Raw genomic sequence first — 13437 nt, 5'->3', positions numbered from 1 at the left:
GACCTGTAATCTTGGAGATTCTGGGAACTGAGGTAGGAGGATTACAAATTCAAGGCCATCCTTGGCAACTCACAGATAACCTGTCTGAACATGTTAAAATAAAAGAAATAGAAGTAGAGGTGTAGCTCAGTGGTAGAGAATTCCTGGGTTCAATCCCCAGTACCAAAACAAAAACTAACAATCACAAAAAAATACTAGGAATCTACTAAACACCAACAATGTAGATGTAATCTCAGTTCTCACAACAGTCATCGAAAGACTGTTATCCTCTCTTTACCATTGAGGACACTGAAGTTCAAGGAAGTTAAATAACTAACTCAAGGACACATAGCTAATGAATAGAGATTAGAATGCAAGACTCCCACTATGCCTGCCTATGAATAAAAAGGACCCAAAGAAGAAAGAACAGACATATCAGGAAAGTGGCAAATTACCAAACAATGTAAGAAGAAACAAGACTTCCACACACACAGCACAGTTTCTGATAGAGTAAAATATACTCATGATTTTAGAAATGGTGCATCTTTTAAGCAAATTTGAAAAATACAGGAAGACACATCAAAAATACTGGTATTGTGGGGAATGGTGGTGCATACCTGCAATCCCAATGACTTTGGGAGACTGAGGCAAGAGAATGACCAGTGCAAAGCAAGCCTCAGCAACTTAAATGAGGTCCTAAGAAACTTGGTGAGACCTGGTCCTACATGAAAAATAAAAAGGGCTGAATTGTGGCTTAGTGGTTAAGCACTCTTGGACTCAATCCCTGGTTCTAAAAAGGTAAGAAATTAAAAAAATAAAAACACTGGAATTGATAAATTCTGATATTAATAAGTTAGTTTCTTATTTCTTCTTAATTCTCATAAACCACAAGGTCTCAGTCTTTTAACATGTTAGTTCTGTTTAAAAAAAAATGTAAGCCCAATTCCTAAAGTAGCACTATCATATGAACAGAAGGGAGGTATGGTTAAGTGGAAGGTCTTACAGTTATCCAGTCTTAGTTTAAACAAGGAATCAAGTGAGACTGGAATTAAGTATCCTCCATTTCTATAATCCCATTATCAGACATGATGCCTCTGTATACAAAACTTTCTCATCTGCCTGCCAGCCTCCTACTAGTCATCAACAGAGGAAGCTAAAATAACACTTTCCAGGGAAGGTTTCCCCCTTGATCAACCACAGGAAAATATATCTAGCTAACTTGAAGCACAGTGTTCCTTCACTTTGTTTGGTCACAGTCCCTCTTTTAGAATATGATATAGGTAGACTGCTCCCTAGAAAAATGTGTGCTATGAAAAAAATTAAATATAATTTCAGTGGATTTTACAACTTCTAAGGATCCAGAATAGGAATTCTTGTTTTAGAGAAACCAATGAATACCACATATGTAGTCAGTAGCACATGAAAATGTGACTTTCTTTAGGACTTGCTGAAGATGTGCTCTTTCCTCCTTGTCCCCTGCATATGTTACACAGGAAAGAAATGGAGCAAATTTAAATCCAAGAAAAGAGGCAGATGAACCCAAATGCTGGAGTCATGAGATGGTGTGTGCATGTCATGAAAGTACTGCAATGTGCAGACACCATTTATTAGGTTCTGATACCAGAAAGAATACTGAGAGTCTGAATTGTTATCTAGAATAATGATTAAACCTCAGGGGAAGTTCTGTGGTAAGCAGGGAGAAGGATCAGGTCTAAGAGGGTCTTGTGCTAACTGAAAATGCAATGATGTTTCTCATTTTAGTTACTATGTTTCTATGGGAAGGATAGTTTCTCCTTTTGATAAGTAAAATTTATTTATGAAACATAAAGATGCAATTTATATGACAATAAGAGCACTAAGAAGGAGAGAGAAAACTATATTGAAGCAAAGCTTTGTATACTATTGAAATTGTTGGCATCAATCTGTACAAAATTATGTTAAGAGAAGATGTTTATTATAATCACTAGGGCAACCATTAAGAAAATACTTCAAAAATATATAAAAGAAAGAAAACAAGGACATCAATTGGTATGCAAGAGGATATCTATCTCAAAATCAGGCAGTAATGAATAAATAAAGGAACAAAAAAGTGAGTACTAGCCTTGAAATTGCAGAATGGTAACAGTGACACCCATTGGGTCCTCCTCCATCAGATCTTGTGTCTTAAACTACACTGTTTTGGTTCAAGCATTCTGGAATAAAAACATTGAATAAGATAAGATTTTGATTTATGCTATTTTATACATAATCTAGAAAAATATCAACATAAATAATACAAGTCCAGCTACATCTACTGTGTACCTTTCCACCTCTTCTTTCCACTTGTTCAAAACAGACAGAGTACAGAGAATCAGAAATGGTCCTTCATCATTTATCCTTTCTGCCAAATAAATGATGAGAGCAATCATCTGGAACAAAGCAAGAAGGCAGTTTTTATCACATTTTCCCATAAGAAACAGCAAAGTTCCCACAGCTGTGGGTTGAAAACACAAATTCTTATATATGACTTGCTTCATGAAGAAATTATGCAAAATCATTCACACATTAGGACACTAGTGCATTCCTAGAACAAAATCAGGTAAGCCTCAGTGAGCTTGCCAAGGGAATTGATGGTGTTTGATTAATTCAGGGGTCAACAAGCAATAAGGCTCAATATTTATGTAATTGAACCTCTAACACAAACAAAAGTCAGGAAAAACAGAAATCAATGAAACCAAGCCAACTGATGGAAAAGAGCAAGCATACTTGAAAACATCAAGCCAGAAGTGCTAAGATCTGACTATAAACAGGACTCACACATTGTGGCCTCTGTCAATGCCTTGATGAAAGTGCTTTCCTTCCTTCTCAACTGTCTCCCGCCTTCTGTGTTTTCTTTCTGTAAAAATTTTTAGAGTACCTTCTATTGGCTCAAGTTCTATGTGAACTTGATAAAAGCCCATTGGTCTTTTTAAGTTCATGCCTTATGATTATACTGAAGAGTGGAATTTGTTATGTCATATTTGTATATGCTATATCTAGAAAACACATTCAAATGGGGACAATAGAATTTATTATCATTCCATAAGAAGGGTATACAATATAACTTTGTAAAGTCAAATGAGCATACTTCAGGAGATGCCTGAAGGAACTTATAACCTAAAGTTGTTGTGATATACAAGAAAAAAGAATACTATCAATAAACAAAAACACTTGAAGAGCTTACATCCCCAAATACTGTGCTATTTCTGAGGAAGAAAATATGCCTTAAGGATCATATTCAAAATTCAGTGAAAACTATATGCTCAAAGATGTTCACATCAAAATTAACTTAATTAACCCCCCAAAAAGGGGGAACTCATGATTCCTCATCAATAGAACATTTAAGTAAATAATAAATTCTCCTGATGGCATTTTATGCAGCCTGTTGAAAATGATTGCAAATATAATAAAATGCAACATTACAGTGGCAGTGGTACATTAACAAATAGAAACCATATGAGCTATATGTGCACTATAATTTCATTGATATAAAACATACCTCGCTGCTTGCAGGTGTTTAGAGTGCTGTGATGATAGAGTGGCAGTTCACTTTTTTTACATGATCATATTAATTTTATAAAGGAATAATTTTCTTATGTAACTATTCCAGCCCAAAGTGTGCCAAGAGCAACTCAGTATTAAGTGACTTAACTGTATTAAAATCATTCTGTTTAGCATTCCCTGAGGATACAATTTAGAAAAAAGTTTACCTTTTATTACCAAAAATCAGATGTGTTTACAAAATAAATTTGGAGTCATTAGTGAATTCTATCAAACATCTGAAAAAGAAAGAGTAACAATTCTACATAACTGTTCCTGATAATTGAGGAGGAATACTTTTCAATTTTTTTCTATGAGGCAGGTTTACCCTAATACTAAAACCAGACAAAAACATATAAGAAAGGAAAAATGCAAACTATTATGTTTCATAATGTAGAGGAAAAAAAAATATAAACGCATTTTTACCAAAACAGATTGGGAGTTGGTATATATTTAAAGAATTTAAATTAGAGTTCAAAAAGCAAAAGACAAGTGGAATTTTCTGGCTCTCAATGAAGTCAGTAGGACAATTTCAATGACTGAGACAAAAGAGATTATAGGGAGGACACCTCCGGGAATCTGAGATTTGTTCTAGTTTCACATTTCTCAGTGCAGGAATAAACCAAGAATGTTTTCTTTGCCCAAGAAAGCTAAGAGGGATCACTGATAAATCTCAGGTGACCTTACCTCAAAGTCATATTGTGTTCTGAATAATGCCAAGATTGATGAGGTATACCTGGCCTAAGTAAAGTAACCTCCAACATATGGTCAGACAAGCCTCCATGTAGCACTGCTCTAGCTCAAACTTTACATATGTAAGGTGAGCATTGGAGGGGACGTTGAACTTCTAAGAAGATGATGACCCTTGCTCTTTCTCATCAGTGACCACTGGTGAAAATTTCTTGGGATTAGGAAGTTTTTATCTACCTAATTTCTGATCAGGCTGCCTGTGACATATAGCATAATTATTCCAGTATATCTTTGGAATCCTTAAGGTAAGTAATCTTTGTGTGATTAATCCAAGGGTTGTCATGACTGATTTTCCATTAATGCAAGCCCACATATCTCAACCTAGGGCAGTATTGCTGATTATTCTGACCAAAACATCAATTTAAACACACCATCTACTGATCAATGCACAAGAGGGCCACATCTGATTCTCCAGGTTTCTAGGCTTCATGTGCAACCCTTTTTTAAAAAAATTCTTTTAAAGTTTTCCATGGATCTTTATTTTATTTATTTATATGTGGTGCTGAGAACTGATCAAGGTGCCTCACACATCTAGGCAAGTGCTCTAACAGAGCTAAAACCCCAGTCCAATACCTCACCCCCTTTTAAGGCCATTAGATGGCTAAGTTGTATTTTGGAAAACAGTGTACTTCCTCTTCATTTCTCTATCAGAGTATAAAAATGGGAAGCAGCCCCACCCCAACCCACTCCCATTGATGAAGGGGTATTAAAATTAGAAGCAATACAGTTAAGTCCATAAAGTGTTACTAAGGAGGTTAGAGTCAATTTGATCCTTGGTCAAGTATACATGCTTTACAGAGAGAAAAATCCTAAGCCTGAGCCCATTAACTACACTTCTAACTCAAGTAATTAACTCTTCTCACAGATACATGCCAAAGCTCAGATAAAATAAGGGTAATGACACAATTGTTAACCACTCCCACAACTGGAAAAATAAATTCCAAGTTTGTGATCTCTTAATGAAAGTGAGGCATTTCACATCCTAGTATAAAAATAGATCTGTAGCTAACAGCTAAAGTTGTAATGAAATGTGAGGAGATATTTCAGTGGAGGTGAAAAGTGCTTATTCCACACTGGCATACCTGGCAGGTCTTAGCAAGACCTTAGCATCTCCCAGGATGCAGCCATTCTGACAAAGAAAGTGTTGGGCCAGCCAGTTGACTCCCTCCAGTTGATAAGGGCATAGATGAATTTCTAGAAAAAAAAATACAGCAAAACAAGAGAGTAGACATATATGTGGGCTAAGCTCTAAGATTTTGAATGAAGGACATGGCTTACATTCCCTTAATCTCAAACTTTACTGCCCATATAATTTATTGGGAAGTTTTATGTATAAAAACATCTGATTTCCAAATTACTTTATGTGCAGAGTTGGGTCACCAATCAAAGCCCTAAAATAGTCTGTCAGTGTTATATAGTCAGTGTTATTTGATAGATGAGAAACTCAGCTTGGGATTTGTTCTCTAATACCCAGCTCATACCATTGTCCTTTCCTGGAAATGAAGTGCTCCCTGTAATGATGCAACTTAACAAACAACACATGGATTGTTTATGTGATTGCTTAATGGCACCCATTTTAATTTGCCATTTGTTCTGTGCTGTTACTAAAGAAAAGGGGAATAGTAAACCACAATGACCCTGAATATTCCCTTTCTGTTCCCCAAAACCTACCAAAATTAAGGGAAGAATTAGAGCAAACCTGATCTCAAAAATCCAAATACATATTATCTTAAAGGACACTGGATTTCCCTCATGCACACTGGAAACTAAGGCAAGTTAATGTTATGTGTAAAAAGCTAATTTCTTGCATGTACACTGGGTCAGTTTCTCCTTGGAATGCTGGTCATACAAGCAAACTAATGCTGATGTCACTGCTTCTTCTGTCTAATACTTAAACCCCCCTGAATGGGAATGAACAAAGGACTGAGGACATTGGGGAAAAGATACATGTCACTCATTTGGCCTGTGCCACTAGGCAAAACACCACAAGAAAGAAAGGTACTGATTGGAGAAACACCATAAGGAACACAGTTGCTCTCAGTCAGTCTCTTGCCATGGAACTCTTCCTGGAGCTGCCATTAATCTGCTATAAGCTTTCCCCAGTGAACCATGTCTCCCAAGCCATCCTCAAGCACCTTCTCTGGCCTTTCCACAACCTAGCAAAACTGGGCTGTGGAGTGACACATGCTAAAGGGCAAAAAGAAAATAGGACTATATGCTTCAACAGAGAAGCAGAAATAAAAATGAAAATATATGAGCATCTATTTATCTATAAATAGTACAAAAGTAAAAGGTTGGAGTGGTAGATAAAGTGTGGCCTTCAAAGAGTTCATGTGTAGACCCTAAAATAAGTGAGTATGTTACTTTATTTGGCAAAAAAGACTCCACAGACAAAATTAACATTCAGGATCTTTTGATGGGAAGATTGTAATGAATTATCCTGGACTACCCAATCTAATCACATACATTTTAGTAAAGGGGGAACTTTACCAGTTGTGATTAGAAGGAGGTGACTATAGTGAAGTAGACTAGGTACCACCACCCAAAAGACCCTTGCCATAATTAAGCTTCTCCTCTTCTCAGATCAGTAGGATGTCTTGGTGTTTGAAGCTTCCTCTTTATTGAAAATGCCAGGTTTGCACACAAAAGGTGTGAGAGTCTGCAAGTTTATTGTACAAAAAGATAGTATCTGTTTTCTTGATAAAAACTTATGAAACCTGGTCTAGGGGATGGATCAGAAAGCAATAGTCATGTAAAACCTACAAATCCCTCCTCCCACTGGATATAAAGTTCAAAAATTTTTCCAAAATCTTTGTTCAGAGGAAGAATTCTTAGGCAAGAGCCACCCTGAACCCTGCAGTCAATGAACCTGCTTCCTGATAACTCCTCAGGTGTCCAGCCTTTTCTGTCTTACATCAACAAAAGGATCCAACATATGCATGTTGCAGGATCTAAAAAAGGAGGACAGAGACATTGGCATGTTTCTCATAATTACCTTTTTTGTTTAGTTTTTTGGAAGAGTGGCCACACCTGATCTGTTGGATATCCAGAGTTAGGCCTCTGTCCTAGGACTCCTGTAACAGAAATGGTGTGGCTCTTGACTATATCAAGTAAATGTCTGGGCTATAATTATATATATATTTATATGTATATATATATATATATATATATATATATAATTATAATTATAATATTCTAAATAGTTTTAAGGAATTATAAGTTACAATATTCAATATTTATGCCTTGGGCTACTTCTACTTTCTATTTCTTTCCCTACACTATCAGTTTATAAACACCAGTTGATAAATACCCCACTAATTTTCCTATATACTTCTTTTATTCTTTCTATCTCATCCTCTTCATCTTCAAACCTCTTGTCTACTCAATTTCATTAACTCATATCCACATGTAGGTTTCTCTGTTGCTGGATATCAAAGTGCACACACTGTTGATAGGCAAGCACTTAGCTATTTACACTTTAGTAGAGATACGCTGAACACACAAAGGCCAGTCCAAAAATTTGTACTTAGATTGGATAAACACTCTGCCAGACTCCTACTCTTCAAACATGCACCCTTTCCATACATCTACATCCATCACTCTACTAAGCAGAACACAGAACTGCATCTTTGGTTTCCTTCAGAGAACAACAAAACCTCACACTCCTGTGGTATTCAGTGCATAAGTATGAGCTGAATGAATGCTTGACTTCATACTTTGAAAAACATTGTTCACTAATCTAGAAACTGGGTGGACACAGACCATCTCGGATTTGTTGTCTCCTGCACCCAACACCCAGTAGCATGCTCTCACTAGCATTTCAATAAAATGATGAGTAAATGGTTATATTATTATTGAGCACAGTTCTGTCACTATGCTAAAGCACCACCACATTCCAGGTCTGATAAATAAGGACAAGGAGGTTGCGAGAGGCAGGGTGGAAGGTGGGCACTGCGGGTCGCTCTCCGCACTCTCCAGGCTTAGAAGACTAAAAGGAGGGCAGGTGGAACTGAAATCGACAACACGTGTGGTAAGGAGTCTACAAACTTTTACTTGTCTGCATTTGTCAAAATATATCTTTGAGGATGATTAACCAGTGGCAAATCATCAACTGTGCCTGCACAGTCAATGGAGAACAAATAAAAAGTGGGACATGTGTTTTCAGAGTTTTACCTAAGCAACTGCACAGGCCGGGCCTCCAAACCACCAAAACCTGAAGGACAATCACACAGCCTGGGGCGCCTGGATGCAGTCTCTGCTCTGAGACCTATGCTTCCTGCGCACCTTTGCAAGTTTCCTCTCCCACCGGCCTGGCCACCTAGATGGGGCCTAAGACCAGCTCCACCCTCCATGTGAGCAGCTCAGCCTTGGCACCTTCTGCACCCACCCACCACCGGCAGACCAAAGACCCTGGGCCAGCAGGAATGCTGCCCTCACGACCTGGCCAGCAAAAGGACAATGCCAGGAGTTGGCGGGTGTGAGCAGTTGTTCACCCCAGAGCCCACTTACCCTTCAGGGGCACTGGCATAAGTCCAGCTCTTCCACATCCGCACGCCTCAGGCTGCCCTTTACCTGTTGAGCTAATAGAAAGCACCAGACGTCGCCCTCCATTTGGACGAGAGAGACTCCGCCCACCGGCCCTGCGCACTTGGCCTTTCAACTGCGCCAGGAAGGACCTGGCAGGCACCGTGCAGACGTCAGGGTGTGCATGCTGTGGATGTCTCAGAGCTGGAGCTGCGAGTCAGTCTCACAGTTAATCCAGGAATCCCTGGGTAGATTGCTGGAATGGCTACTAGGTTCTCAGGAGCGGGCTCAATTCTGTTGACTCTAGTGATAAATTGGTTTAGACTCTGAAATCCCCTGACCTGTATCCTGTAGCTGTAGACCAGGTGAAAGCCTATGAATGTAGTGAATTGAAATCACCAGAGATGTTATGCCACCAAGGATGTTTCAAGGAAACCATTGGGAGTAGATTAACCAATGTGCTAACTTAAGGGTGACTCAACCTCGGTTTTGAGTGATTTTATGATGGCGCATACAACTAATACGAATATTATGATAATAACAAAATAATTGCATTTATTTATGTAGTTCTAGGTGCTACTCTAAGGAGTTTTCACATATTTTCTCATTTAACACTCACAAAAATCTATAAATAGGTCCTATTTACTATGACTTTGAATGGTAATTGGCAAAACAGGGAACACAAACTGTATTATTTTCTTGTTTTATTGTTTGTTCTATTTAGTTATACATGACATCAGAATGCATTTTGATTCATTGTACCAAATGGAGTACAACTTTTCATTGCTCTCTTTCTATACCATGTAGATTCACACCATTTGTGTAATCATACATGTACATTGGGTAATGATTTGTCTCATTGCATCATCTTTCCTTCCTGCTGCCCCCTCCATTCCTTCATTTCAATCTACACAATCTAAAGTTCCTCCATTTTCCTAAATCCCCCACACACATGTATCAGCATCCACTTATCAGAGAAAACATTTGGCCTTTGGTTTTTTGGTCTTGACATCTCATTTAGCCTTATATTCTCCAACTCCATCCATTTACCTACAAATGCATAATTTTATTCATCTTTTATTACTGAATAATATTCCATTGTGAATACATACCACAACTTCTTTATTCATTTATCTATTGAAGGGCATCTAGGCTGGTTCCACAATCTAGTTATTGTGAATTGAACTGCTATAAACATTGTCATGGCTGTGTCACTGTAGTACGCTGATTTTACAACCTTTGGTATAGGTCAAGGAGTGGGATAGCTGGGTCAAATGGTGGTTCCATTCCAAGTTTTTGAAGGAATCTCTATACTGCTTTCCATAGTGGCCACACCAATTTTCAAACCCACCAGCAATGTATGAATGTACCTTTTTCCCCACATTCTCACCAACATATGTTGTTTCTTGTATTCTTGATAATTATCATTCAGATTGGAGTGAGATGAATATTTAAGTAGTTTTGATTTGCATTTCTCTAATTGCTAGAGATTTTGAACATTTTTTCATGTATTTGTTGATCAATTGTATATCTTCTGTGAAGTGTCTGCTCAGTTTCTTAGCATATTTATTGATTGGGTTAATTTTTTTGGTGTTGAGTTTTTTGAGTTCTTTATGAATTCTGGAGATTAGTGATCTATCTGAAGTGTGTATGGTCTGTAGACTCTCTCTTCACATTATTGATTGTTTACTTTGCTGAGAAAAAGCTTTTTAGTTTGAATTCATCCCAGTTACTGATTCTTGTTTTAATTCTTGTACTTTTGGAGTATTGTTAAGAAAGTCTGGTCCCAAGCTGACATGATGAAGATTTGGTCCTACTGTCAGAAACTATAATTTTCTAAGTAACATGATCAGAATATTATTTCCTTGTAAGTTAATCTTGGTACTTCCATTTTAGAAGTGCACCCCCTTCAATAAATTCATTGTTAACTACAAAAGAGTTTAATTTAGGTTGCTTTTTCATAGAAACTCCAACAAAGTACAGTTCTATGAAGCTTATTTTGTATCTTGAGTCTTTGTGAATACTGTTTGAGCCACCTTCTTTATGTGCCAAGCACTCCTTATGATACTAGAGATAGAGGCTACTAATCTCATGGAGCTTATATTTGTGAAGGAAAAGACAAACAATAAAAATCCAGTAGTAATCAATGCTAAGATCAATGCTGAGACAAAAAAGCTGTGTCACAGCATATGGCCACATTGATTTTGTGCAGGACCTTTCCTGTTACCCAAGTCCTATGCCAGAGGCCTAATGCTGGGGGTCCTAACAAATCTGAAATGCCCAAATACAAATGGAAAAAATAATGGGGAAAAGAAAGAAGGAACTTTATTCAGTGTAGCTGTATTGTAAAGACAAGTGATGTCAAGTATCTCAGTCCTGTCTTTCAGGTTTGGTGTGAGCTTTGGCTTAAATAGAGAAAGAACTGGGGCAGGAGACAAGATGTATGTGTAACAAGCAGGCTTGGTCAAACTGTGGTGTGGTTTATCATTTTCTTGAGTTCTGATCACACCAATTCTTACTGGTGTTGAGGAAATTGCATTAGTTCCAGGGACAATTTCCTCTTGCTTCATAGATTATGTATCTATTAGATCTATGATACTGGAATGGGGGACAATTCAGTTCCCATGGAACTATAGTGCTCCTGCTGAAGGAGGGCAATCTCTTCATGGTTCATTTGCCTGCAAGACTCACTGTGGGAAATTTAGGGTAATGACTGAAGACTTCTAGGCACTACTCTAGGGCTATTGAACAGGACACAGTAAAAGCAGGCAGTTTGTGAAAAATACCTTAGTTTTTCTAAACTTAATGTCTTTGGCCTTGAAGGAAGCATATTATCAACTTTAAAGGAATACTCCTTTAATGATTAATATGCTTAATGATTAATATAAACTAGTATAGCCATTATGAAAATGCTATGGGCTCCTCAAAACAACAATAACAACAACTAGAAATAGAACTAGCATATGATCCAGAGTTGAGCAGGAATCCAACCCAAAGTTTAATAAGGTACTAAAAGAGAAACACTAAATGAAGATAGAAATGCCAAACTTTATACTGCTTTTATTTACCCATTGGGCATCTGCAAGTCCAAGAGAAGAGACAGGACTTTTAGCAAAGGCAGCCTAAGTCTCTGTTTTACTCCCCTATTTGGGTGTTTTCTCAAAACCTTATGATTTATATCCTTTGGTGACTTCTCTAGAATATCCTATGTTCTATGAAACTGCTACTGAGTGTTTTTTGCATCCTGTTCTCTGTTTGACTTATTTCCTCCCATCCAGATTCTCATGCACTATATTTATCTGCTACAGCAATAATATCAACCACCTGCCACTTCAACAAGAGGATGCTGATTATTTTTAACTTAAACATTTCAGAGATGGGGTCCTAGCTATAAGCTAAGTAGACCATTGATATATTGAGTCTGGCATTTAAAATATAGTTGAGAAAGGCTAGCTGAGAGATTCCAGGTGTGCAAGTCATGTAAAACATTTAGAAGTTTTACTCTGAATGCTGTATGAAATGAGCCTAAAGGGGAGAAGCAGAGACTTCAATTAGGAGGATATTGTGATAATCTGGGGAAAAAATGATAATATGGGGGTCAGCATGGTAGTAGTGGTATGGTGAGTAGATATATCGAACAGGTAATGCCTAGAAGATTCACAAATTGAGAATTGGTGAGAAATAGGAGAATAAAAGATGATTTCAAGGATTTGACATTAGCATGTGGTACAATGGATTTGCAATATGGAAGGAGGAAGACAGAACAAAGATTTTGGGGAACATCATGAGTTCATTTTTGTGCTGGCAAGTATGCAGACATAGGAGAACTCTCATACATTGCTGGTGGGAATGTAAATTAGTACAGCCATTATGAAAAACACTATGGGGCTCCTCAAAAAAAAACTAACAAAAACCAAAAATAGAACTACCATATGATCCAGAAACTCCATTACTGAGTGTATATCCAAAGGAAATGAAATCAGTATGTCAAAGAGATATCACTTCCATGGTTAGTACAGCACTATTTATAATAGCCAAGATATGGAATCAACCTAGGTGCCCTTTTGTGAATGAATGAATAAGAAAATGTGGCACATATATACAATGGAATATTTTTCAGCCCAAAAGGATGAAATTCTATCATTTAGAGCAACATGGATGAGCCTGTGGGACATTAAGTGAAATAAGTCATGCACAAAAAAACACTGCATATTTTCACTTCAATGTGGAAACTGAAAAAGTTGATGTCATAGAAGTGGAGAGTAGAATAATGATTACCAGAGTCTAGGAAGAGTGAGAAGAAGAGGGGAATGGAGAAAGGATGGTTAATGGGCACAGAGGTGCAGCTGGATAGGAGGAATAACTTCTAATGCTCTCTAGCACAATGGAGTTTTTATGGTTGATGATAATTGAATATTTCAAAATAGTATAGAGGATAGTGAATGTATCTAACACAATAAAATGATAAATATTTGAGGTGATCAATAAATCAATTACCTGATCTGATTATTTCACATTGTATACACATAATTAAATGTCACTGTATCCCATAGATATGTAAAATTATTATGTCCATTACAATTTGTAAAATATATGTATTGAAAGCTTTTTTCAAAAGGAATTTAT

The sequence above is a fragment of the Sciurus carolinensis genome (assembly GCF_902686445.1).
Source record: "Sciurus carolinensis chromosome 14 unlocalized genomic scaffold, mSciCar1.2 scaffold_125_arrow_ctg1, whole genome shotgun sequence".
NCBI lineage: Eukaryota > Metazoa > Chordata > Mammalia > Rodentia > Sciuridae > Sciurus > Sciurus carolinensis.
Note: the sequence above shows the minus strand (reverse complement) of the source record.